The sequence below is a fragment of the Caretta caretta genome, chromosome 1 (assembly GCF_965140235.1).
Source record: "Caretta caretta isolate rCarCar2 chromosome 1, rCarCar1.hap1, whole genome shotgun sequence".
In the NCBI taxonomy this organism is placed as follows: domain Eukaryota; kingdom Metazoa; phylum Chordata; order Testudines; family Cheloniidae; genus Caretta; species Caretta caretta.
Window position 1 is genome coordinate 168,952,191 of NC_134206.1, and position 26,866 is coordinate 168,979,056.

Genomic DNA, 26,866 nt, shown 5'->3' on the forward strand with positions numbered 1-26,866 from the left:
ATGGCTTTTTAAGGTTTTCATGCTTTCAACATAAAATACAATATGGTCCCCACAGATAACACAGGTGCTTGTAATTTCGGTCACACTTACAAATAGAAAAGATCAAACAAATCATCTTGTCATATTGATCCCTCCCATGTAGGTCATGAACAGAGTTGGGATTTTTAGATCCGCAGTGCAGTCCTCTCTTTGCTAGCCAAGTAACGGGTAGAAATGGAAAGTTAGTACTTTCTGTGTGGATCAGTGCTAGAGCAGGATGGAGATGTACTCTTTGCTAGTGGAATTCGCAGCTCTTTGCCGGCAGTAGAGGGAATGGTGAGGCTCAGGAATAATGGGCTCAATTCCAGGTTCTGTAATGGAGAGTCTCTAGGGCAAAAGGTTCTGAAATCACATGTCCCCACAGCCTCTCCCTGTCCCCATTTCCCCAACCCTGCTGCCTGACTCCTGCCCCTGTCCACCTTCCTCTACACATTCCCCTCCTTCTGCTTGTTCCCCCCACTCCTGGCTGCCACCTCTTTCACGACCTTGCTCTTCTTCCCCAGCTCTGCTCCTGCCCCATTTCCCCCTCATTGCTCCTGCTCTGAAACTTTCTCCTCAGACTCCTCTCCCCTTCACCCTCGCTCTTGTCTCACTTTCCTGCATCTCTTCCTTCTCCTCCCTTCCCTCCTGTTCCCCACTCCTCTGCATTTGAGGCAGGTCACTTCCTTCTCTTCTTCCATACTGCCTGGGCATCAACAGCAGGAGCATTAAGAGCACAGGAGAGAGTCTCCTTGCTCTCCGTTCCAATGCTCCAGTGGTCCTTGGTTGCTGGGAGAAGCAAATGTTGGGAAATTCCTGTTCAGCTCCTATGTCCCTGGGCTACAGCATGCTCAGTTGCTCTATGGGGTTACAGCACATGCAGCCTGCTCTGTACATAGGAACTGTGAAGGGATGGAGCATGCTCTGTGCAGATGGAATCTTCAGGGAATTTAGCTGCCAAACTCTAAGAAGTCTCTAATGAGCATGTGCAAATTGAGATTTATCAGAGTCTTATAACTTGCCACATTTGGGCTTTCCCCCCTCACACGTGACTAAAGGCCTATTCTGACACCAGGATGACCTCCCTGCCATATTTCAAATCCTTGCTCCACAGCAAAAGGAGCCTCTAAAGAGCGTCTCAGTGATGGTTGTAAGAAATTTGACATCGGCAAGATGTGTTTTTCTCTTACCTTATTCTTGGAAATGGCTGAAACATTGTAGCTGAAACTTCCCCAAAAAGTTCAACTTGAAGCTGACACCAGACAATGAAAACTTCAGCCTGAACAGTTTAAGTTCCACAAAGTTATAAGCAGTTTTGGAAGGATTAAATGTTTATCAGCAAATGTAGATAAATATAAATAAACTTCACAACACACACACAAACGAACAAAAAATATTTCCACTGATAATTGAAATTTACAGACAGGCAAAGTAAGAAAAATGCTGCTTGAGAAATTTAGAATTTTATTTAAGGATATTAATGTTGAATATTTTTGACACATGATGTTGACAGTGTGTTAACAAATGTTCTGAATCGTAATGTCTGCTGTAGCTAAATAATTATCTGACTCCCCTGTAATCTCCCAAAACTGAAAATTTAAATTGATAAAACATAAAAATACTTAAATAGATATCAATTCTTCCATCAACATTTATCAACCTCCCCCCCCCCCCAAAAAATCAAATTCTGCCAAACTTAGTTATAATTCACAGAAAACAGGTCCGACAATGGAAAATATCAGGCAACCTTAACTATAAGTGTTGCTATCTGCACTGCCTATATTGTGTGTATGTGAATATGTTTGTGTATATAATATATGTGACAGGGTCAGTCCAGATGGCTACAGGAGAGTGTTTTGTTTTTTTTTTGAAGTAAAAGATGTATTAGTCCCAGATTAAGCAGGTCCATTTTCCCTGGGTAAGGTAACAGGGGCAGTTCCAGAACAAGAAGGAACTTGCTGGAACAAATTCAGTCAGGCAGGCTTATTAGGACACCTGGAGCCAAAGAAGAAGCTACTAGAATCAGTTAAGGCAGGCTGGCTAATCAGGCACCTGAGTTTAAAAAGGACTTCACTTCAGTTTGTGGCGTGCGTATGAGGAGCTGGGAGCAAGAGGCACTAAGAGCTGAGAGTGAGATGGTGTACTGCTGGAGGAGTGAGGAGTACAAGCATTATCAGACACCAGGAGGAAGATCCTGTGGTGAGGATAAAGAAGGTGTTGGGAGGAGGCCAGGGGGAAGTAGCCCAGGGAGTTGTAGCTGTCGCACAGCTGTTCCAGGAGGCGTCTAGACAGCTGCATTCCACAGGGCCCTGGGCTGGAACCCGAAGTAGAGGGTGGGCCTGGGTTCCTCCCAACTCCTGGTCAGACACAGGAGGAGTTGACCTGGACTGTGGGTTCCACCCGAGGGGAAGGTCTCTGGGCTGTTCCCTGACCCACATGGTGGATCAGCAGAGACTGTGGGGATTGTTCTCCTTCCTTTTTCCCATGCTGGCCAGTGATGAGGTTAGCTGAGCGAACGGCAGGTTTGAGCCACTAGCAAAAGTGGCCAAACTGAGGGCTGCTGTGAATCTCTGAGGCAAGCAAATCCGCCAATAAACGCAGGACCCACCAAGGCAGAGGAGAAACTTTGTCACATATAATATATATGGTTCAAATTACCATTAAGCTAGGTCTTTGTGACATTGATAAAAAGCTTCTGCTGAAGATTAATGAGTAAAATACAAGTGATCTGTTAAAGAGCTTCTGATGCCACACAACAAACTTTTTTAAAATCCATCTTCTAGACATTTTGTACTTCTGCTCCTCAATCTTCATTCCGATGGGCATTCCATGAAAACTGCATTGTATTCTTCAAAGACTGTGACATAACCAGGAGGAGGCTGGGCTCCGTTTAAAAAGCAGCAGCCACATGACAAACCAGGAGCTGCAAAGAAGAAACCCCAGTTCGTAAGGGCAGAGGAAATCTTAAGAAATAAAGAACCTGTTTCCATACACATGTGTTTCCAGTAGTAAAGAAAGCTGGGGCACAGAAGTGCAAAATGCGACGTTGTATCCGAGCAAAGCTATTTTAAAATAGTGTCCTTTAAAAAGTATTCTTTGGTACGTTATTGGTGCTTTAAGATTCTGTGATCTGCTTTTATGAGCACATCATCTAACTGCCTAATTATGTAAAAGAAGGCAGCATCCATGCTGTGCATAATCAGCCAAAAAGATAAAAAGAATGTAAATAACTAAACAAATGCTGAACTTTGAGGTTCCTGTTAGTACACTTTGAAGACTCTTAATACTTTATTTGTTTTTAACATTGAGCATAACAATATAGCCCTGTCATGATTTACAGCTAAGTTAATACTCTAGTAAGCCAAGAGTTTTATTTGTTTTCCTTTAACAAATAATGATGTTTCAAGCTTTAAAGTGAAAGAGCATGCCTCTAATGAGTAAACAGTGAAATTGCGGGGAAGAGAGGATTACATTAATATATGGCCCTTGTTTATCAGCTGCAGCAGGGTACGCTGGTTATGGGTGAATGGAGGACACTGCATTTTCTAGTGATTATGTTCTATATGTGGTGATAGAAAACATTTATAAGCACACCGGAAAAATAACATCCTTTCAAATTACATGAAGTGTAATTAAACTAACAGCCTGCTCCTTCAATAATATTTGTGTAGGGGAACCCTTGTGCCTGCACAAAACCTACGGATTTGATTTGGTCTCTGGGTAGGTGTAAGGATCTGATCACAAGGATGCAGTTCCAAGATTGGAGCCTAAATGGAAGAACCCAGGCTGTTGTGAGAACTAGAGTGGTTCTTTAACTTCCACTTTGTTAATCTCCATACCCCTACGTTTTCCAAAAAGCAGGAAATTTCCGTTTTGTTCTGTTAGTTACAGTAAGACACTGTGGAAAGATAGTTTTCTCCTTTTATTGACGAAAATGCATTAGAAATGGGAAAGCTAGTTGTGCTAGTGGGTGATGGGAGTTGTAATTTCTACCCTTCCCAAAAGTGGTGTTAGGTGAATGGGAGAGGGTATGGGCTTTTTACTGTCTCCAGTCATTGAGCCAGCATCCTACGAGTAGGGCACAATAAAATTTCTGACTGTGGTTCACAGACAGCATGGGGGTCTGATAAAGGGGAATTTCTTCTGTACGACATAGTTTTGGTCTGTCTGGGTAAGCCTACGCTGAGAAAAGACCCATAGCACAGCCATGGCTGGCCTGGATCAACTGACTTGGGCTCATGGGGCTTGAAATCGCAGGATTATGAAATCACAGTGTAAACATTTCGGTTCAGGCTGTAGCCTGGGCTAGGGGACCGTTCGCCCCGTGGGGTCTCAGAGCCCAGGCTCCAGCCCGTGCCTGAACATCAACACTGCAGTTTTATAGCCCTGCAGCCAAGTCCTGCAAACTTGAATCAATTAAGTTGACCTCTACCACCCATGGGTCTTTTATTGCAGTGTAGACATACCCGCTCTGTCTCTGAAACAGAAATTTTCAGAAAATCGAGGTTCTGGTTCTCCCTAATAAAAACAACGGCGAACTTTTCAAAGTCAACAGGATCCTCCAGCTGCTAAGACCCAAGGTTATAAGGCCTAAGCACTGGGCCTAAGCTAAGGGGCTTTAGTTTAGACCAGGGATCAGCAACCTTTGGCACGCGGCCTGCCAGGGTAAGCCCCCTGGCGGGCCGGGCCAGGCCGGTTTGTTTACCTGCCGTGTCCAGAGGTTTGACTCATCGCAGCTCCCACTGGCTGCGGTTCGCCGCTCCAGGCCAGTGGGGGCTGCGGGAAGCGGCATGGGCCCAGGTTGCCGATCCCTGGTTTTGACTCAACATTTAAGTCTTGGTGGATCACTGGTTAAGATATCTAAACCTCACTTATCTCATACCTCCACTACCTGAAACAGTCGCATCTTCAGTGCTGAAGATGTGGGCACATGTCCCAGTTTTGAACAGTGGGGACTCATGTAATCAAAATGAGACCCTATAATACCGGGAAAATAATCACATCTAAATGCCATAAATTTATGAAGTTGCTAAATAGCTAGTTTTAGGCAGATGAAAGGCAGCTAATAATTTTTTTGTTTGTTCTAAAATTGAGAGAGGCAAAAGAGAACACCAACTAATCTGAGTAAAACACCAACTGCTAAAATAGAAGCTGCAGATAAATTTGCTTTAGCTGAACATTGTATCTAAAGCATAATGGGAAAATCAGTGTATCTATGGTTGATATGTTTCCCATTGTAGTCCAATAGCAATCTTTCAAAGCAATTATTATTGGAACCTGAGGGCAGGAAGAGGGGATATGCCTTAGATTTCATAGGAATTACACTGGATTTACATCAGTGCATCTGGGAGCAGAATTTTACCCTGGACATCGGAGGGACAGTGAATGTGCAGGAAGGAAAAAACAAACTTCCAAGTGATGGGAAGAAATGAAAGCAGTAGGGGCTATTGCTACAGATGGAGATTTTGTGCTAACAAGTAAAATCCTGCAGATTTGCCACTGATTTAAGTGGTTTAGGATTTGAACTAAAGTTCTACATTTAGGGAACAGATGTGCACTGTGGGGACATATACAAGCAGTCAGACCCATTGTGTTTATCTCTTTCTCAATGTACTAACGTTACTTGTTCGTGTAATCAAACATTCTAGCTGCTAGAGAAAGGGAGGCTCCTTTTCTATCTTTCTGAACTTCAGTGCTTTCTAGCTCATTGCCACTGCCTATCCTCCAAGCCCAAAGGTCATAAACACAACCCTATTAATCTAACCCTTGCCCTCTCCTCAATTACCCAAAACTTTTATTTAACTGAAACTTGATCATGCTCATGTAAAGCATGTGTTGATCTTGCATTTATCAGTAATCTTGTTTTCAGAAGGTTTCAAATGTGTCTTAAACCTTCAGTCAATGGGGGTGTACACTTTTGATTTTGGATTAGTCTTGCATCACTAGTTTGCCACTGTGCATAAAAATGCAACCTTCACCGAGGTTCAAACACTAAGCAGAACCAGTACCAATGTTTACATTCCCTGTTCTTTGCTTTATGGTCTCCTGTAATGGTGATAGGCTGGTAGGTGACAAATTAACTGAAAATATGCTAGATGCAATAGCCAAAATTTTCAATAGCAACCTAATTAAAACTGACTTATCATTAAGATCCATATTGGGAGGTGGGTGTTAATCAATTATAACTTAGAAAATTGTGGCAAAGGATATCAGGTAGCTATTGATGTGAGTGGTGATCATTTGAGATGCAGGTTTCACAAATCAACTGAGCTTACAACTGAAATGAACCCAGGGTTCAACAGATACAATTCTTATTTATCACAGTAATTAATTTGTATATGTAATGCTATAATAGCAACAATTTGACACTACCTGTTAGCAGATTATAGAAAGTCTGTTGAATAAGAAGATGCAATGTTAGCTTCAAAAGAGGTATTACATTTTTAATCTCCTTTGGGAAATGTGTAAACTTGTTCATATGATGCTGAAAACACTAATCTTCTAACCTTTAACTGTAGTGAAAAGCTTAAGGAATTCATATGGAGAAAATATAGCTTAAAAAGTCATTTGTAGGTTATTAATGAACTCCTGTCACCTCTGAATTCTACAATAGTATACTTGTTCAGATATGGGGAAGACAGTAAAACAGGGGCAGGCAGTAAAAGAGGAGCAAACTATACTAAAGGTATTAATTGGCTTAATTCCCATAAAATAAATTAGCTGAAATGATCTTAATGCTGGGGGAAAAAACCTACTGCATATATTAGTATTTTGGTTGACCTTCTGTACGTCCATCAAATTTAGATGATGCTATATAAACCATTGTCAGACTTTACATGCCAAATCATATCCTTACCCAGAAAAAACAAAAATAATGGGGAAAAAATACAGTCGATCAAAAAATGATCAAGAAACAGGGTGTAGAAAAGAATGTACCATGTGGACACTGGTTGTAACATCTATTTTGATCCCAAAGGCTATAAAATAGGTCAGTAATTCTTCTTGAGGCACATAATCTTGCTCTTGCTTCCTGAAACAAGATAACATCTCTCAATGGCTCAAGTCTGAGGGTGACACAAGATCATAGGTCAGGTCTCTATCCTACTAGGTCATGTGGCAGATCAGAATATCTCACAAAATCTCTCCTCCCATTCAACAAGAAACCTCCACGCACACTGTGTATGAGGTCATGCATGCTGGGGCAGGGATGCTCACTCTGCCAAAAGGCGTCCTCCGTGTGGCCTGTCTGGGCCCCTGCCATTCCGGTACCTTCAGATTTGGAACTACATTACTCCAAACAATTATGATTAGACATTTTAGTGTTTGTGCTCCCAGATTAGATTAAACTGATTTTTAAAGACATTTGATTTTTTTTTTCATATTTCCCCCTCTTGGTATCACTTAGACAGACATTTAAAACAGTTTGTGTGAGGGGGGGAGAAAGGAGGAGTGACTAGATTACTGAGATGGATTTAAGAAAAGAAGAAAGGTGACTAAGTATGTGGACATTTACCTAGAGTGAGTGTTTAGAATTGCAAATAGTGTCCTAAGAGAACTACTGATTTTGATGTTTGAACCCGGACAGGACAAAGTATTAGAAAACATACTGTAGAGCAATAATCCTGAAATTGCAGAGGGATGATCTAGATCTAAAATAATTTTTCCTGGCACTAATTTCTATGCTTCCAAGACTCTGTTTAAGGACAATGTTTCCATAACTCACACTGCTATTAATTTCCACTTGACTGCACACTTTTGTCCCAACTCACAAGAAATTTTCAGAAAAAAATCTAGACTCTTCAAGAAGAGACCTGTTTCCTTGATGATTTCACTGCACAAAAGGGAGAGAGAGTATCCATTAACATTTTAGCTTGTATAACCAATATACTTTAATTTCAAGTGTTTACATTTACCTAGAACAGCTAATATACTTAAGTGTAACTTCGTCTAAAAATTTAGCTTCAAAAGTATACTGTAGCTCTTCAAAGTAGCCACAAAGCATACATTCTCTTGATAAAAGCTTCATGTGATTGACATCAGGAATTCTTGCTTTTAGCAAGAAACTATTTCTAGTGAGACATAACAATGTCAAAACTGTAACAAAATTTACAAGAAAAATGCTGATGTGAACACTCTCATTGTCAATCATTTTAAGGCACCATTAACACAGTGCACTTGTAACCAGCACTCTATTTACTATACAAGTGGCTACACTTTGCACACCATCTCTTTGATTCAGATCCCCATTAAGGTATAATCATGTTTCCAAATAAAATAGTAAACTGCAAATAAAGATCACATAAACAACATAGAAGATAGATTGAGCAATCTAGAATATTCAGTGAAGGAGGCAGTGAAAAATGGGAATCAGGACTACTAGTCCAGTGTAAAGCTCTGTCATTGACTTGCTGAGGGGAAGTCACATATTTCTGTACCTCATTTACCAACCTAGAAAAATGGGGATGGGATCAATATTTGACTCTGTACTTCACAAGGTGGTTGTGTAAAGATTAATTAGCACTTGTAATAGTGACCTATCCTGTCCAGCTGCAAATCCATCCATTGCCTCAGTTTCTCCTCATCTTGTGCCAGTTGCCTCAGCCTTCAGCACTTGAGGTTGCTGAGGTGATGTAGCCCTCTGGTCACATCATAGGTGGTCCATACTTTACCAGTTATCAGAGACCAGGCAAAAAATTGCCATCTTCTGCCCAGTCTTAAATCGAGCACACAATATAGCAAAACATAATATGCCCTGCAAGTTGTTAGCATGTATGGGGGACAACTTCAAAAAGTTGAGGAAACAACTAGAAGGTTATCCATTTTGGATCTGGTTTTGACCAACAGGGATGAATTAGTTGCAAACACAAAGGTGGTTGGGAACTTGGGAGGAAGTGATCATGATCTGATAGAATTCAAAATCCTATGGAAAGGAGGACATGAGAACAGGAAAACAAGGACACTGGACTTCAACAAGGGAGATTTCAATCAACTCAGAGAACTAGTAGGCAAGGTCCAATGGAGAGGAAGAAAATGAGTCAAAGGGCCTGGCAGTCCCTTAAAGATGTAGTACTAGAGGCTCAACATCAAACTATTCTGATGCAGAGGACAGATAAGAAGAGCCAATGTGGCTGCACAAGGAGCATTTTAGCTATCTAAAAACCAAAAGGGATCCATACAAGAAATGGAAGGAAGGGCAGGTCAAGGAAGTATATATGGGAATAGCACGAGCATGTAGGGACAAAATCAGGAAAGCCAAGGCAAGGAATGAGTTAGAGCTGGCAAGAAATGTTAGAGACAACAAGAAGGGATTCTACAAATATGTCAGAAAAAAGAAAGATCAGTGATGGTGTGGGTCCGCTGCTCAATGGAGAAGGTGAGCTAGTAGTGGAAGAGGATTAGAAGACAGAGCTGCTCAATGCCTATGTTGCTTCAGTCTTTACACCAAAAATAACATGTGACTGGATGACTAGTGAAGTTATTATCATAGACAATAAAGGGGAAGGGATGCAGCTGAGGATAAGTAAAGAACACATCAGAGACCCTTCTGATTAATTTGAATGAATTCAGGTCAGCAGGGCCTGAAGCTATTCACCACAGGGTGCTGAAGGAATTAGCTAAAGAAATCTCAGAGCCACAGGCAATAATATATGCAAACTCAACAAAGACTGGAGAACGGCTAACAGCACCCATCTTTGAAAGGGGGAAAAGAAGGAACTATAGACCAGTCAGCCTGACCTCAATATCTGAGAAGCTATTAGAGCAATGTTTAAAACATTCCACTTGTAAATACCTGGAGGATGAAGGGATGATCACAAGCAGCCACACTGATTTACTAAGAACAATTGATTTATTAAGAACTTCAGGTATGTTAGCAACAAGAAGAAAGTCAAGGAAAGTGTGGGCCCCTTATTGAATGAGGGAGGCAACCTAGTGACAGAGGATGTGGAAAAAGCTAATGTATTCAATGTTTTTTTTGCCTCTGTCTTCACTGAACAAGGTCAGCTCCCAGACTACTCCACTGGGCAGCATAGCATGGGGAGGAGATGACCAGCCCTCTGTAGAGAAAGAAGTGGTTCGGGACTATTTAGAAAAGCTGGACAAGCACAAGTCCATGGGGCCGGATGCGCTGCATCCTAGACTGCTAAAGGAGCTGGCGGATGTGATTGCAGAGCCATTGGCCATTATCTTTGAAAACTCATGGTGATCGGGGGAGGTCCTGGATGACTGGAAAAAGGCTAATGTAGTGCCCATCTTTAAAAAAGGGAAGAAGGAGGATCCTGGGAACTACAGGCCAGTCAGCCTCACCTCAGTCCCTGGAAAAATCATGGAGCAGGTCCTCAAGGAATCAATTCTGAAGCACTTAGAGGAGAGGAAAGTGATCAGGAACAGTCAGCATGGATTCACCAAGCGCAAGTCATGCCTGTCTAATCTAATTGCCTTCTATGATGAGATAACTGGCTCTGTGGATGAGGGGAAAGCAGTGGATGTGTTCCTTTAGCAAAGCTTTTGACACAGTCTCCCACAGTACTCTTGCCAGGAAGTTAAAGAAACTGGATGAATGGACTATCAGGTGGATAGAAAACTGGATAGATTGTCGGGCTCTAAGGGTAGTGATCAATGGCTCCATGTCTAGTTGGCAGTCAGTATCAAGAGGAGTGCCCCAAGGGTTGGTCCTGGGGCAGGTTTTGTTCAATATCTTCATTAATGATCTGGAGGATGGTGTGGATTGCACCCTCAGCAAGTTTTCAGATGACACTAAACTGGGGAGGAGAGGTAGATACTCTGGAGGGTAGGGATAGTATACAGAGGGACGTAGACAAATTAGAGGATTGGGCCAAAAGAAATCTGATGAGGTTCAACAAGGACAAGTGCAGAGTCCTGCACTTAGGATGGAAGAATCCCATGCACTGCTACAGACTAGGGACCGAATGGCTAGGCAGCAGTTCTTCAGAAAAGGATGTGGAAAAAGCTAATGTACTAGTGGACGAGAAGCTGGATATGCGTCAACAGTGTGCCGTTGTTGCCAAGAAGGCCAATGGCATTTTGGGCTGTATAAGTAGGGGCACTGCCAGCAGATCGAGGGACGTGATTATTCCCCTCTATTCAACATTGGTGAAGCCTCATCTGGAGTACTGTGTCCAGTTTTGGGCCCCACACTACAAGAAGGATGTGGAAAAATTGGAAAGCGTCCAGTGGAGGGCAACAAAAATGATTAGAGGACTGGAATACATGACTTATGAGGAGAGGCTGAGGGAACTGGGATTGTTTAGTCTGCGGAAGAGAAGAATAAGGGGGGATTTGATAGCTGCTTTCAACTACCTGAAAGGGGGCTCCAAAGAGGATGGATCTAGACTGTTCTCAGTGGTAGCAGATGACAGAACAAGGAGTAATGGTCTCAAGTTGCAGTGGGGAAGATTTAGATTGGATATTAGGAAAAACTTTTTCACTAGGAGGGTGGTGAAGCACTGGAATGCGTTACCTAGGGAGGTGGTGGAATCTCCTTCCTTTGAGGTTTTTAAGGTCAGGCTTGACAAAGCCCTGGCTGGGATGATTTGGTTGGTGTTTGTCCTGCTTTGAGGAGGGGGTTGGACTAGATGACCTCCTGAGGTCCCTTCCAACCCTGATATTTTATGATTCTATGAAATTATACCAAACTAGCTTGACTTCCTTCGTTGACAAGGTAACTGGTTTGGTAAACAGGGGAAATGAGGACTTTACCAAGGGTTTTGGCAGAGTCCCACATGACATTCTGATAAGTAAGCTGGAGAAATGTGAGCTTGGTGGAACTACCATTAAGTTGATACATATTGGCTAAACAACCTCAAACAAAGAGTTTTATCTATTAACTATTAATGGAATGATGTCAAATTGGAAGGAAGTCTCAATTGGGGTTCTACAGGGATCTGTTCTGTATCTCGTATTATTTAACATCTTTATTTATGAGCTGGATGTAGGAATAAAAAGCATACTTATCAAACTTGCAGATGACACAAAGCTGGGGGGTTGCAAACACTTTGGAGGATAGAGCTAAAATTCAAAGGGACCTTGATAAATTGGAGAACTATGCTATTGATAACAAAATGAAATTCAACAAAGACAAATGTAAGATGCTACACTTCGGGAAGAAAAACCAAATGCACAAAAACAGAATGGGGGAAAAACTGGCTTGGCACTGCTGAGAAGGATCTGGGAATTGTGGTGGATCACAACATCAACATGAGTCACCAATGTGACGCTGTTGCAAAAAAAGCAAATGCAGTCTTGGGTTGCATTAACAGAAGAATAGCATGCAAGTAATGGTGGTGATAGTACCACTTTAATCAATGCTGGTTAGGCCTCAGCTGGAGTACTGTGCCCAATTTTGGTCACCGCTGTATAGAAAGGATGTAGAGAAACTGGAAAGGATTCAGAGGCAAGTGACAAAGATGATCAAAGGGATGGAATGCAAGCCGTATGAGGAAGGGCTGAAGGAGCTGGGTATATTTAGTTTGGAAAAGAGGAGATTAAGGGGGGATGTAGTAGCAATCTTCAAATACTTGAAAGGCTGCCAAAAAAATGGAGAAAAATTATTCACTCATGCCACAGAGGGTGGGACAAGAGGCAATGGGTTGAAATTGCAGCACAGCAGATATAGATTAAATCTCAGGAAAACTTTCCTAACTGTAAGAGCAGAGGACAATGGAACAGACTTCCCAGAGAAGTCGTGGAAGCTCCTTCACTGGAGGTTTTCAAAGAGGCTGAGAACCCCAAGTGAAAAAAAAATCAGGGGGACTGAATTTATTTTGGTGAAAACTGAAGTTGGATTATTATCAGGTATAGAATGGAAAGATAGTTGCAACCTTAAATTTGGTGAGATGATAAAATGTGATGAAGCGTCCACAACGGAAGAACATATTCCCCCAAAATGGTGGTGATGATACTGATATATGTCCTTTTAACTAAGTTAGATGTATTGGCAACCCTGCCATGAAGCCACTTTATTTTTAGATAATAGTGAAATTAATGCCATCAAGCATCAGTGAAGCTATTTAATTACCACCATGTGCCATGTAAATTAGCTTTTGGACTGAGTTAAAAAGACCACAATGGGTGGAAGATATAAATAGAAAAAGAGAAGGTCATTTTGCTTGTTAGGAGTTTTAAATGAACTTTCTAAAACATGGCACAATGGGCAAAATGAAAATGAAAAATGCAAAAAATAGAACAATGTAAAACTTCAGAGCCTACAAGTCCACTCAGTCCCATTTCTTGTTCAGCCAATCACTCACACAAGCAAGTTTGTTTACATTTGCAGGAGATAATGCTGCCCACTTCTTGTTCATGATGTCACCTGAAAGTGAAAACAGACATTCGCATGGCATTGTTGTAGCTGGCGTCGCAAGATATTTACATGCCAGATGTGCTAAAGATTCATAAGTCCCTTCATGCTTCAACCACCATTCCAGAGGACATGCGTCCATGCTGATGACAGGTTCTACTTGATAACAGTAGAAAGCAGTGCGGACCAATGTATGTTAATTTTCATCCTCTGAGTCGGATGCCACTAGCAAAAGTTTGATTTTCTTTTTTGGTGGTTCAGATTCTGTAGTTTCCGCATTGGAGCATTGCTCTTTTAAGACTTCTGAAAGCATACTCCACACCTTGTCCCTCTCCAGATTCTTAAGCCTTGGTCAAGTGCTGCAGCTATCTTTAGAAATCTCACATTGGTACCTTCTTTGCATTTTGTTAAATCTGCGGTGAAAGTGTTCTTAAAACAAACAACATGTGCCAAGTCATTATCCGAGACTGATATAACATGAAATATATGGCAAAATGTGGGTAAAACAGCCAGAGACAGAAGTTCAGTCACAAATTTAATTAACACATTTTTTTAATGAGCATCATCAGCATGGAAGCATGTCCTCTGGAATTGTGGCTGAAGCATGAAGGGGCATACGAATGATATGCATAACTGGCACATAAATACCTTGCAATGCTGGCTACAGAAGTCCCATGTGAACGCTTGTTCTCACTTTCTGGTGACATTGTAAATAAGAAGCGGGCAGCATTATCTCCTGTACATGTAAACAAACTTGTTTGTCTTAGTGATTGGCTGAACAAGAAGTAGGACTGAGTAGACTTGTAAGCTGTAAAGTTTTGCATTGTTTTGTTTGAGTGCAGTTATGTAAAAAAAAATCTACATTTGCACTTTCACGATAAAGAGATTGCACTGGTGTGAAGTGAATTGAAAAATACTATTTCTTTTATCATTTTTACAGTGCAAATATTTGTAATAAAAATAATATAAAGTGATCACTGTAAATTTTGTATTCTGTGTTGTAATTGAAATCAATATATTTTAAAATGTAGAAAAATATCCAAAATATTTAATTAATTTCAATTGGTATTCTATTGTTTAACAGTGTGATTAAAACTGCGATTAATTGTGATTAATTTTTTAAATTGCGATTAATTTTTGAGTTAATTGCGTGAGTTAACTACAATTAATTGACAGCCCTATTTTTTAATTAATGTATTGATTCCTAGGTTGAAGGTGTCTATTAAAAGATTTTCTAAACATACAGTAGTTTAAGACAGTTTAAGTGTTGGTGGTGGCTTTTCAGCATATTTTGCTGGTTGTTTTTAAGCTGTATATAAATTGGTTGCTCTTAAACATGTTTGGCTAAAAAGTTTTTTGAAATAAGTAGAAGCTTCAAAGTTTGCACTGTCTGTTATGTGATGTCTATTATGGCCAAACAGGAACAGTGCTTTATTTTCCTCACAACAGAATGTTGCCAACTTGGGTGTGATGTGCAGGCTGTCAAGGAGAGCTGTGTGAAATTTTCTTGATTAATTGTTTTTACACCAAAACATGCATTTGTCAGGGCCCCAAACTAGTCACTATATTTGGGACAAATGCAACAAAGAGTTTGGTTGGAAAACATTTTTTTGAAAGAGCCTATATGTGTTGTTTTGGCCATTTGGAAACACCTTGTTTTGACTTTGTTTTGTTTCAAAAAAGTCAAAATGTTTCGTTTTAATTCAATTTAATTCAAAATGGTTTCAATTTCAAATTTGGCCACCACAAAAAGGGTGGAAAAACACCTAAAACAGCCAAATCAAAATAAGAAACACTGCGAAAAAATTGTTTTCATTCAAAGAAAATGTTTTGATCAGCTCAAAATGATTTTAAAAACCAAGAGTTTCATTCTGAGTTGACTATAAAAATAAATTTGAGTTTTTCTGTCCTATGAATAAATTTGAAAAACAACTGTGTGAATCAAACTGGATTCTTTTTTCCGGATTTTTCTGTTGAGTTCGCTAACTGAAAAATCCATTATTTGCTCAACTCCAAAATCTTGGAATGAGACTCTACCAATTCTTCTCATAGGTCTTATGTGAAGTCAGTTCTAGGATAATCAAAGGCAGAAGCCTTAGGTGAATCACAATTGAATGGCTCAGTTGGGCCTCTTGAGCTGTAGCTCACGAAAGCTCATGCTCAAATAAATTGGTTAGTCTCTAAGGTGCCACAAGTACTCCTTTTCTTTTTGCGAATACAGACTAACACGGCTGTTCCTCTGAAAATTGGTCTACTCAGTAGCACTAGATTGCTATATGAAGGTCTATTACATTTGCCTTAGTGCAGATCTGACAAGATATAGTGAATAATAAATAGAAATGCATTGAGTAGTGGGGAGGTATCCATTGTGGTACCTTGGGATGGTCTAAAATCTAGTCTAAGAAGGAGCTTCCCGAATAGAAGACTACATTAAGACTGAGTTAAAGTTGAAAATACATATAATAACTTAAGGATAAAAAGCATTAGAGAAATATTTCATTTATCCCAAAATGAAGCAATGTAAATCTAGAGAACTCAGTGTTAAGGTTATACTTAAAACAAATGTGAATATGTTAAGATAAAGAATGCACACTTAAGGCACCCAAACAACCTTAACTTTGTCCTGTAGTGAGTCTGACCATGCAACAGTCATACAGTAAGTGGTATAATTGAGCTGGAACACCATTCCAGTACTTTTGGGCTGACCTTTTTAAAGACTGGTGGTATTTTTTACCAAGTTGTGGCCCACAGGTTCTTCTGCTTGGGCTTTGTTGCAGAGTGCACCGCAAGAAGGACCCATTTTGCAAAACATGCTGCACAGAGGATGCCATTTTGCAGAGAGCACTGCTCCTCCCCCACCAGTGTGACCTCCCCTCTCAATCTAACCAATATCTGGGTATCTGTAATTCCCTCAGTGGCAAAGTCCTATATTTTGCATTGAAAACTCTCTAAAACCATTTATTAAAATTAAACTAATAGCTTTAAACCATTTAAAATATTCTCGTGCTGGCTATTTCAGCCTCACAGCAGCAACAGTTCAGGAACATGGGTGTGAGAGAGCTTTTCCTACATTTCTTCAGTCCTATATACCTGTCTCTGCAGGAGCAGCTCCTCTGCAGAGGTATGAGTGCTCCATGGTCATATTCTAAGATAAGGGATGAATTAAGGCAATCTATATGCCTCATGGCCCTGCTTTCATACCATAGCTGCACCCTTCATGGGAATGGCACTAGGTTTCAACATTAAAATGAACAAGATCATTCCTCTTGGAGCTATTGTTTCAGGCTGCCTGCAGACTCAGGTAGACATTGGTTACCCTTGGATCATATTTTCAAGCTTTTCATCATGTCCATGAGGACTAGAAACATGCTACTACTTTCTTTTAAAATAAAAGCTGAGATTCTGACCTCATCATATTACTCCAGGAGATTGGGCCCTAGGTATGGAGCTATAGTGCCCTATAATGGCTTGAGTCCTTCCTGGAGGGATGCACCCAAAGAGTACGGATGGGAAACTGCAGTTCCATCCTAGACTCCTCACTTGTGGGTTTCCACAAGGATCAATTCTCTTTCAGGTCTGTTTCAGCCTCCACACGCAACCATTGGGTGATCTGGTGAGAGGACGTGCAGCTGAAACACAGTTCTACCTTTTCTTCACCACCTATGACCATACCACTACCACCAAGATGGCTCAGTGCTTGGATGAGATTAACTCATAGATGAAGAACAGCTCACTGAAACGGAACCCTGAGCAAAACAGAGGTGATGCTGATGTGGGGGGAAAAGTATTTTAAGGGGGTTGCAGTCACAGTGCAGTCTTCTTTGGTTGAAGGTCCATATCCACAGTTGGTTAATTCAGTCCATAGTCTAGGAGTGCTCTTGGATTCCTTGATGATGCTGAGCTCTCACTTCACCACAGCTATGAATAATGCTTTTTTACCATCTCCGGTTGGCTAGGAGACTACATCCCATTTGAGTGGACAAAGACTTAGCATCAGTTATTCATGCCTTCATCACTACACCAGACTACAGCAATGTGATATACCTGGACATGAAACCTTCAACACTTAGAAAACTCCAACTAGTACAAAATGCTGCAGTGCAACTCCTCAGCAACACAGACTACTGCAGGCACATCACACTTGTCCTCCACACTTGTCCTACATTGGCTTCCCATAGAATTTGGAATCAAGTTCAAGGTCTTGGTCCTTGTCTTCAAAGCACTCCATGGCCTGGGCCAAGGATACCAGAAATACTGTGTAAAGTTCTGTGACAAAGACTGTGGCTGACAACTTCACTCCTCTGGCAAAATGAGACTATCAACCATAAAAGCAAAGCTCATCTGTGCAGAAAACAGAACTTCCTCCTGGAGAGATCCGAGGCAGTGGAATAAACTCCCCCAAGAACTAAGGACCATCACAAACCTCACTACTTTCTACTCCAAGTGCAAGGTGAATTTCTTTGACCTTGTCTTCTTTAATCGAAACATACAGCAACAGGTATATCTATTTAATAAATAAAATACACTTCCACAACAAGACACGCCACTGCACACACTTCTCACTGTGAAGAGAGAATGAGAGACCAAACAACACATGGCAGATGTGTAGTCACATTGCTAAATGCACTTCAGCAAGGCACTCAGATATTACACTGATGAGCACATTATAAAAAACCCGTATAGAATTGAATAGAAATAGAATAATACCTAAAACTTAATCTGGCCATGATGGTCATCGTACCTCCGTCATATAGTAAACTATTCAATCTTTTTTTATGGGAGTTCCTGTTCTCTCTTAGTTTTGAGTACCATCCACTTTTTAACTCTGCAGATCTCAGACTTCTCAGTTAAATTTATTTAAATGTTACTGTCACATCCATTTACTCACTCACATGCCAATGTGCCTCTTAATGTTAGAATGTGGTTATTTTTTAACAAAGTAAACATCACAAAATCCTTGATTTCTAAGATAAACACACACAGCCCTCTTTACTTCTAAGAGCACATTTAATCTGAGATTGAATATTGAGGTTCTTTTGGAATCATAGATCGCCCGGAGTATATATAATGAGGAGTCCTTGTGGCACTTAGAGACTAACAAATTTATTTGGGCATAAGCTTTCGTGGGCTAGAACCCACTTCATCAGATGCACTTATATATTCATGTGTAAGGTGAGCAGCAAAAGTTATTTCTGCTGAGGTCAACTTTAACTTGCCCTCATGTGTACACCAAATATCTGACTTTTTTCTGACAATATCATAAGCGGAAGTGGGTTTATTTCTGATCACACCCACCTTGGTTCGAATCCTAATCCTTTTGAGGGTATGGGGGGAAATCCACAACTTTCAGAGAAAAGATATGTCAGCTGCCATAGTTCATGGACAGTGTACTGCCACGTTATGGTTTTGTTGCCAATAGTGCAGTTGGGGCAAAAAGGAGCATTTTCAGAGATCGACGCAAAGCTGATGTATGACTTAATCCTGTTTTCATGGATTTTATTTAGTTTTATATAGATATGTTTTTCAAGCTCTAGAGACATAATAATGTGTTAAACTGAAATGACCCTAACATGCTCAGACAGGTTTTTTAAGCTCCCATGCCTGCTTTAGCTTCGAAGAGCAACCCTCCCCCCACCTTGCTTTTCTTCTGATTTTTTCTTAAAGTCTGATAATCCTCTGGTCATGAACTACAGGGAAGATTAATATAAAGCTGTAAAAGAAGAAAGCCTTCTGATTAATCAACTTTCATTTTCATTTTCATTTTTGCAAAAATGAAAAGGTAGGATGAAGGTCATTAGAAACTGGTGGAAGTTTCCCTCAACTTAGTTCTCCAATGTGAATGGAGGGAAGGAAACAATCTAAAATCTGCTAGGAGAAGGTGATACAAAAGGAGTGCTGATTTAGCCTATTCTCAAACTTCCCGGAATCACAAAGATGAACCTACAGTGAGGGTGTGATGGAAGCACCCCGGGTGCTGCTGCCCTCTGAAGCTTCCTTCCAGACCCTGTGGATATTAGAGGCCAAAATTAAAAAAATCCGTTTTATTCCATTTTGGGGAAAAAAAGTGAGCAGTAGAAACTTTGAATTCCCCTAGAAAGTGAATTTCTGACAACTTTGTTTTGAAATGACTGAAACATTTCATTTTGAAAATGTCAGTGCAAGTGTATCTAGGAGCCCTGGCTCTAGGTCAGCCATGACTCCCAGGGCTTTTGGGTTCCTGGTTCCCCGTGTGCTCTGGGCTAACAGGGAGTGAGGAGTGTTGAAGCATTGGTTGCTGAGTGTCTAGTGGCTTCCAGGCTCCATGTTGTGGATCCTAGGCCAAGACTCTGACTCCCAGCTCAGCTGGAGCTTCCAGCATGGCCTGGCTCTGTGGCAGGGAGCTGGGAAGTCCTGGGGTTCCCAACTCTGGGTCAGTCTGCATGGTGGGCTGCTGCAGACCCGGGAATCACTAACCAGTCCTCCAGGAGAGCTGCCGAGAAATCAGGCAGATGAGCTGGCAGTAAACCAGGTTTCCAACAAATTTGCCTGGCAGGCAAGATTCAAAACCTGTCTGTAGGTTCTGTACAGTGCAATACATTTCCTCAAAATGTGTCACTTCTGATGAATTGGCATTTCCTCACAGAAAAAATGTTCTGCTGGAAAATGTCCTGCCTACTATAGTGGATATTCAACTGGATATCTGGAAGGAGATAATACATATGTGGTATTGATTAACAAAAGGCGTCTTCTGACGCTTCAGGGACTTTAACTCAGAGAAGGTTTCTAAGCAAGATAGAATAGTGTCGAGTCTGTGGGGCAATAAACATTCTGATCCCATAGGTTAGTAGAACTGGGCTCACACCAAAACTCTAGGTGTGAACACCATTGAACTCTGAAAAAGATCAGATGTGGACCAACACTTTGCAGTTTAGGCTCATCTGTTAAGAGATTCTGCCACTGCAAAGAGGGATTCCTTCAACCACTGAAGCTATGAATTGCCACTCAGTGGTAGTGGAACACTGTAGCCTGTTACTCCCTAACATTTCCCTGATAACTAGCAGAGGTAATGATTTTTTTTTTATACAACAAACAGAATAATCAAATCTTGGAAAGTTATCTAAAGGTTTAGTACTTTGAAAGATGTGATCTTTAAAGTGAGGCGGAACTTCATTTCTGCTGAGTTGATCATAATGCAGACTATATAATGTATGATCCTTGCCTCCCCTCCGCACACACCCTCATTCCCAGGCACACTTCAGTTTACTACTATATCCTCAGATGAATAATGCTTACAGCACGATGTCTATCTGCCACTCTGTTTGCAGATACTGAGATAAAAGGATTAAAAGGCACTTATTAATTTAATCATCTTTTCATTGCAATAATGCTTATACCGTTATAAACAACCCTGTTTTTTAAACTGCCTTCAAACTTTCATGATTTGACCTTTGTCACTGATGGACACAATTTGTTGGGGGACAGTCAACACAGCTTTTCTAAAGGGAAATCACACCTTACCAATCTATTAGAGTTCTTTGAGCGGGTCAATAAGCATATAGATAGGCATGTGGCCCATCCGGGTAAGCTGATTGCGGGCCACAAGACATTTTGAGGACGTTGACTGTCTGGAGGCACTGACCCGCACAGCTCCCAGTGGCTGTGATGTGGAGAAAGTGAATAAGGAAGTGTTATTTACCTATTCAAATAACACAAGAACCAGGGGTCACCCAATGAAATTAATAGGCAGGAGGTTTAAAACAAACGTAAGGATGTACTTCTTAACACAATGCATAGTCAACCTGTGGAACTAATTGCCAGATGATGCTGTGAAGGCCAAAACTATAACTGGGTTAAAAAAAATAATTAGATATGTTCATGGAGGATAGGTCTGTCAATGGCTATTAGCCAAGATGGTCAGAGATGCAACCCCATGCTCTGGGTTTCCCTAAGCCTCTGATGGTCAGATGCTGGGACTGGATGACAGGGGACGGATCATTTGTTAATTGCTCTGTTCTGTTCATTCCCTCTGAAGCATCTAGCATTGACAACTGGTCTAGATGGACTGTTGGTCTGACCCAGTATGGCCGTTCTTATGTTCTTAAGTGTGAAAACAGGAAGGAAAAGATGCTCCCCTGTAGACTCTGCCTGCGCCTCTCGCTACAGTGGAGTACCAGAGTAGACGGGAGAGTGCTTGGTGGTCAATTTATCGCATCTAGACTAGATGCAATAAATCGACCCCCGCTGGATCGATCGCTGCCCGTCAATGCTGCGGGTAATGTAGGTAATTAGAAAAAATGTCAGGAGAAACTTCCTAAGAGAGTGACATGTATTAGGATTTTGGATAGTCTCCAAAAAGAAAGGGTGGGGGACCCCTGGATGTGGTATCTGTCTGCTCATCTGACACTAACTCTGGTTTCTGTTACATACACATGCACCTAGACTTTGCTGCCCCAGCAAATGCTAGTTAACCTGCTCTTCAGCTCCCCAGTTTCCAGTGCCTAGTCTGAAGATCCATGCATGCATTTTTGCTTCCTCATACAAAGGTACCAATTCTGACCTGTTATTACACCACCACCATCCACTCTGACCATAGCAAACAATATTTTTTAATTCTCTCTTTTCTTGTCTCTTTTTGTTCGTCTTTGTGTATCTGAAAAAAACTTTGTAAGAACATTTTGATTGCAAACTCATTTATATTGTAATTACAGATGCTTTAGTATTTTCCTTGCTTGTAACACTCCCAAGCTAATTCTGAAGTTTGTTTTTCTTATGGCACTTCAGTTAATAAAATAAGTTTTCCATCATATGTAGTTATTAACAAGTTAAAGCAAAACCCATTAACTCCCCCCACTATTTCCTGAAAACATAGTACTCACCTTGGAGCACAAAAATAACATCTAAATAATCCTATAACCACAACAGGACCTTCTCTCGTGACAGAAGGTGATGGGGCAGCTTGGGTCCTCAATATGCCCCCCCTACTCTGTTCCAACAGCATAAAAGGCCAAATGGAAGGAAGAATGCCCCCACTAGGGAATTTCCATGGTTCAAGGACACTGTAGAGACACAATGAGCAGATTTATGTTGCTCTTGTGCAGACCTCAGTGAAGGCCTATGACACTGTGAGGGCATGGCTGGAAGTGGGAGAGGGTAAGTTAGGAGTGAGAGCAGGAGTTGCTGAAGTGTATTGTGCTCTGTCTATGCTGGGTGAAGAGGGGCACCTGCCTTAAACTAGAGCAGCCTAGGGATCTCAGAGGTTTGGAGGAAGGAACTAGGTTAATAATTCGTTATTATAAGAATAGGATCAGGATCACTAGTACCTATGAATTAAACGAGTGATAAAATGGAAGCTGCTTTTCACCATGACGTACAGTGTTATTTGACGCTGAAAAGGGTAACTAAATTAATTTTTGGGACTACTTTCACAATCAATTCTGGGCTACTAATCGTGAAGTATAGTGATGGAATACATGGCAATGACATGATGCCACAAGAAGAGGAGGTTTGCTGCAATCATGGGTGAAGCTGTGAGGCTGGTAGGTCAGTGGGTGATCTTGTTAAGTTTCAGATGTCCAGTCATCCTTACAGACCAGGTGACAGGGATGCACTACACTGAAAATCAGTTTTGTTATTTAAAAACAGCTTTTTGGCTGGTGGTGAAGCTACATCAATAAGCTAGTCTAAAGTAGTATTTGTCCAAACACCTGATAAAAAGCACAGATCTGCCAGTATCAGGCTATGTGCAAAACTTTGCAAACAGCTCCAATATTTCATAATAGCAAAATAAATGAGTGTGTTAATCTTTTATAGAAGAACAAGTTAATGCTTGTTAAACAGAAATTAAGTGTTGATTTTAAGTGTCCCAGCTGAGTACAATTCCAGCTATGGTGATGATTGCAATCAGAGGGTATGTGGAAATCAGGCACTGCATTGCAAATGGCGATTAGTTTTGCAAGGGGAAATGGCAATTTGCTGTATAAATCATCTCAAAACAAAAGGAGACTGTCCTCATTTCCCTATGAGTTAAAAGGATTTTGATTCCTTCCTCTGTCCTTTCTGACCACGTGGGGTAGAATTAACCAGTCAGAGAACAAAAATGGATATCATGCAACTTGTGATTTATCCTTATCCACCTACGCAGCTCATAATTTGAAAAAGTGACACATTTGTGTGGACAAAACATTTTGGAATGAAATTCAGTTGAGAAGGTTCCTAAAACTTTTCCCATTTCACAAATATACTGTTAAAATATAGACAAGTTTGGACTAAAAACACTTTTTTAGGAATATTTCTCTTAAATTTTTTTCTAACCAGCAAATATAACTGTAAACTTCTTTAGGCAACTCTATCCTCAGCTCCATTTTGTAAAAACATTGAGCACAACTAAGTGATTAGCAGTGGATTTTTTAAAAAATCCAGCTATTTGAGCCAGGTAAAGGCATGAATAGTTGGATTTTCATCTTTTACCAGTAAATTGGGAAAAGAGAGTTCTGGATATTATATTTTAAAACTGCTTATTTTAACCTTCTGTTTGTAAAACATGACTTTTTGTCTGGCTAGTTCTTTAATATGTAAGCATCTAATTAAGAATATAAAAAATGTTGGAAACATGCATTATTAAGCATGCATTGATGAATATGACAAGAACCAATCTATGATCCACCAAATTCAAATCCAACACAATAGAAAGAAAACAAAGCCAAGCTTTTGTGTAGTTGATTTCCATACATGTTCAGATCAAGAATACTTACCCATTACAAAACCAAAATGTTACACAACCTTATTAATGTATTATCTTGGATTGTATGTAAGATTTGGATGGACTATCTGAAGCATGCATCATGACTGAGAAACCAGGAGCAAGTAGGTTCATAAGACATTCAAGGATAATACTTAAACAGGAAAGGACCCTGTAATACAAACAAAATAGAAAAGGTGTTAGATACAGTGGTAAATAACATGTGTGGCTGCACAGGATTATTAATTGTGAACAATCTGTGACTGGTATGTTATGGAACAAATTCATATATAGTTGATAACCAGATAAAGGTGCAAACGAAAGAAAGAAACAAACCCAAACCCTAAATTATCACAACTCAAGTCAAACTCAAACCAGATTTTGATAGGTTTGAAAAAGTTTGTCTAACAGTTTAATGTCATTAATTTATTTTGGTAGTCTCACCATCTCTATGCTTTTTAGTTCTGGCTGTCACTAGAAACAATGTGAAAACACTTCAAAGGCATGCTTGTGCTCCTGTTACAGTGTTTCCAGCTCTATCAGAAGCAGGAGCAGCATGGTTGTAAATCATGTGACAGAGCCAGTTTTCTCAAGATTTCCAGCCCTTCATTGCAGATCCAAAAGGTTGTTAGGGAAAGGTTCAGACAACGTTGAGCTATTTATTCTAAACTGCCATGCTAGGTGATTCACCCATCACTAAAATGCATAGGTCTCAAGATCAAAAACAAATTGTATTTTCCATATGAATTCTTGTGTTCTTCTGTTACGTAAATTGCCATTAGCCAAGTATACAATTTCTAGAAATCTTTCTCCTCTGAGTACACTGGACAACTTCCTATATGTTTTACTGAACATTTTTGTAAAGGGGGGAAGAGATGTAGGGCCCTGATCTTGGGTGTACATTTGAACTGTGCTATAAACAGAGCTGAGCACAATTCATCATCTCATTTAACTCCCTGAATTTCAAAATGACGCCATCCGGGCTATATCCCCACAGCTGTGTTGCCCTGACACTTCAGACAAATGCTGTCAAGAATGGTAAAGAAGAACTATTCACAACCACCCTGCAAGGACAGTCATGGTCATCTGTGGTCAGACGAAAGGCTAAGAGACCCCTTTCTACTGGAAGTATTTGAAGTCTCCCCGGCAGCCCCGCCTTTAACTTATTGAACCTTTTAGTTAACACAGCCTGAAGGCACTAAATTACAGATGGTGTTTGCTCATACTGAAATTAAAACCTTCCTCTTTCAAAAGGTAATTGTTTCCAGTTGATACATGCCGCATATGATGTGGATACGTCAACCATTTTTTGAATGAAAATTGCTCATATATTCCTAAGAATAAAAGGGCTCTGTCTGTCCCAGGAAAGAAAATAGATTGCAGGCTATTTCTTGCACAACTGCTCTCATTTTAAGTATCAGCACTACCTACAGTGATTCTGGTAGGAAAGAGGGCAAGTATCAAATGTTCCTTATTTGTAGTATAAGAATGAAAAAAAAATGAAGAGATTATATGCTTGAAAAAAATGCCGCTTACAACAGTGGTTTTGTTTGTTTGTTCTCAGTAACCTTTGCCAAAGCTGTGGGTATGCTGAAGAACTGATGACCAGATAACAAGTAAACAGACTGTAAATGTTCTGGGGCAGGAGCTATCATTTTACAACATGCTTGCAACACATCTAGCACAACATGGCCCTGATCCTTAATTGGGGTCTCCAGTTGCTACACTAATAAAAATACTAAATTACATTAATAAACTACTTTAAAGGAGCATTAAGGTTGCAAAGTCAAGCACTCAAAAGTTAGGAAATATATTAATCCTCCCCCCACCCCCACCCCGGTCACATATTCATTTTGATACAGGCTCTCTAGGCTTACAATTTCCTAGGTTATTAAAAAAAAAAAAAAAAAAAAAAACGGAAAAAGCCAAATTTCTCACATGGAATCATATTGACACCAGCATGGCTGAAACCTTTGTATCCACAACATACACCTTGGCCACTTCAGATAACAATGTCCCTGATAGATGACAACCTACTATTGCTGCTGTGTGTGGCACCCACTCGAGGGAGATAAGGCACTTTGCCAATGGGTTTCACTGATCCGTTCTGACAGCAGAGGAATGGTGAGACTCAGGAATCCTGCGTTCCATTCCAGTTACTGAGGGGAATGTACTCTGGTGTCTCTGTCTCAGTCTCTCCTTGCCCCACCCCCTCAGCGCCTCATCACAGTCCCCCCACCTCTGCTCCTCTTCCCACTCTACCCCTCCTCCCCTCTCCTCATCTGAATCCTCCCCCTCCTCCACCAGCTCCATGTCCCAGTTTGTCTCTTTTTCTCTCCCTTAGCTCCATATCCCAGCCCCCACCCACCCACAAACACCATTCCCCCCCCCACACACACATTTTTAAGTGCAAAGAGAGTAAGAAAGACCTCTTAGTATTTTGGAAATGATGCCAGTGGGAGTTATGCCTCTACTTTGAGAAGAGAGCACTTTCCTACAAGTGCAAAGTCTTCCAGGAATGCATACTTGCAGACAATAGAAGTAGTTTCCTATTATGAGTGCACTGCACACTAGCTCCTATTATGAGTGCACAGCACACAAGCTAATTCCTGCCCCTGCTTCTAACTGAGATTTGGACATTTCTAAATCTACCAACTGCCTGGTGTTTAAATTTGAATCATCCAAGTGAGCTGAAGTGAGTGACTATATTTGCTTTATTCAGGAACAAATACTCCAGGTCATTGCTACGTCAATGAAAACAAAACTATTTCCTACTGTATATTTTCACCTCCATTTACTTTAGCTGTATCAGA

At 40.7% G+C, this 26,866-nt stretch overlaps 1 long non-coding RNA gene across 1 annotated transcript; it reads right to left on the bottom strand.

The window, feature by feature from the left end:
* Nucleotides 1-1,712: 1,712 nt before the first annotated feature.
* On the bottom strand, nucleotides 1,713-26,191 carry LOC142070567 (uncharacterized). The gene is made up of 3 exons (XR_012666429.1): nucleotides 26,091-26,191; nucleotides 24,067-24,225; nucleotides 1,713-2,941 (listed from the first exon to the last, which is right to left on the bottom strand). It is a non-coding gene; the product is annotated as an uncharacterized LOC142070567 (long non-coding RNA).
* Nucleotides 26,192-26,866: the final 675 nt, after the last annotated feature.